Genomic DNA, 2,190 nt, shown 5'->3' with positions numbered 1-2,190 from the left:
AAGCCCGGCTAGTTTTTGATTTATTGTAGAGACGTGGTCTCGCCAAGTTCCCCGGGCGGGTCTCGAACCCGCGGACTCAGGCAATCCACTTACCTCCGCATCCCAAAGCGCGGGATTGCAGGCTGAACCACCGAGCCCAGCTGTTACCTTTCTTTTCTATGTAATTTCTTTGTGGTTATAGACATACTTTGTATGATTTCAGTTCTTTATGCCCAAGGTATACTACACCTTGGTATATGATCTACGGGTACTTGAAAAGCCTGTGTCTTCTTCTGTTATTGGGTGGATTGTTCTATAAATATCGATTACATGAGGCAGATTGATGGCATTGTTGAATTTCTTCTATATTCTTGCTTACTTTCTATCTAGTTGTCCTATTTATTGCTGAGAGATGAATGGTGGAATCTTGAAATATAATTTTAGATTTGTCTATTTTGACTTCAGTTCTATCATTTTTTTTCCTTCCTATATTTTGCAACTCTGTTGTTTGGTACATTCACACTTAGGATTACTGTGTCTTCTTGGATTTGCCATTTTATTTTTATATCATGTTCTTTGTCTCTGTAATTTTCTTTCACTTGATATGAATATAGCCTCTCCTATTTTCTTTTGATTAATGTTTTTATTATTTATCTCTTTCCATTCTTGTACTTTAAACCTACCTCTAGGGTAGGGTTATATTTAAAAAATCCTTGCTGTCAATCTTTTAATTGGCACATATAGACCATTTATACTTAATGTAACTATTTGCATGTTAATGTAAATATGCTTGTCTGTAACTTTATTTTAATTTTGCTCTTTTTTTTTCCCTTCTGTTTTTCAGTTCTCCATTTTTTCCTGCCTTTTATGGGTTGCTCTAACATTTTTTAGAATTTCATTTTGATTTGATAGCATTTTAGCCATTGCTCTAGGTATTTATATATATATATATATATATATATATATATAAAAACTTCTCAGTCTACTGGTGTCATCAGTATACCAGTTTGAGCGAAGTTTTGAAATCGTATCTGCCTTTATGTCCCATTAACCTTTCCTGTTTGTAATGTCATTGTCTTTAAACAATTCCTTTTCATACATTTAGAACTACAGCAGACAGTGTTATAATTTTTTTTTCTTTCCATCAAAATAATTTAGAAAAACTCTTAGGAGAATGAAAAGTCTGTTGTATTTGTCTATATTTTTGCTTATAGTTTTCTTTCTTCCTTCCTGGTGTTCTAAGTTTATCATCTTCTTTCTGTTTAGAAAACTTTCTTTAGTCATTCTTTTAGAGACAAATTCTCTTTGTTTTCCTAAGAGAATTATCTCTATTGCTGAGTGGATATTGGGCTCTCAGTTGACAGTTCTTTCAGTGCTTCAAAAATGTTCCACTTCCTTCTTGTCTCCATGATTTCTGATGAGAAATACACTCTCATTTGAATTGCTTTCACTTATGTGTAAGGTGTTATTTCCCTCTTGCTGGTTTCTTGATTATTTCTTTATGTTTAGTTTTCAGAAGCTTGATCATCATGTGCCTTATGGATTTATCCTGTTTGAGGTTTTTCCATGTTCTTGAATCTGTAGGTTTATTGTTTAGGTTTATGAATCTGTAGGCTTTGCTAATTTGGGATGTTTTCAGCTATTACTTTTTCAGGTACTATTTAGCTCTGCCATTTTTCTCCTCTCTTTCTAGGACTTTGATGACATGAATGCTATAGTCCCATAGTTTCCTGAGGTTTTGTCCACTTTTTTTTCCAGTCTATTTCCTTTCTGTTCTATCTTAGAGTTCACTGAATTTTGCTGTTGAGCTCATTTGCTGAGTTTTAAAGTTTTTTAAATGTTTTGATTATTGTACTTTTCAGTTATAAAATTTTCTTTGAATTCTTTTTATATGAAGTTTTGCCCCAAGTTTTATTTTGAAATTCTATAGTTTTACTCTTTATCTATGATTCATTTTGAACTAATTTTTGTATAAAATGTGAGGTGTAGGTTGAAGTTTATTTTTTGCACATAAATGTTCAATTATTCCAATACGGTTTGTTGAAAAGACAATTATTTCTCCATATAATTTTTTTTGGGTTAAAGATCAATTGGTCATATTTGTGTTGGCACACTTCTAGACTCTTTTTTTTAATTGATGTATCTTTCTATCTCTGAGTTCTTAACCATGGGTAATTTTCCTTTCCCTGGAGACATTTGCAATATCTGGGG

Source organism: Carlito syrichta, unplaced genomic scaffold (assembly GCF_000164805.1).
Source record: "Carlito syrichta isolate Samal-C Ts95f unplaced genomic scaffold, Tarsius_syrichta-2.0.1 Scaffold315490, whole genome shotgun sequence".
Taxonomy (NCBI): Eukaryota; Metazoa; Chordata; class Mammalia; order Primates; family Tarsiidae; genus Carlito; species Carlito syrichta.
The sequence above is the reverse complement of the archived record's forward strand: the minus strand, read 5'-3'. Positions refer to the sequence as shown.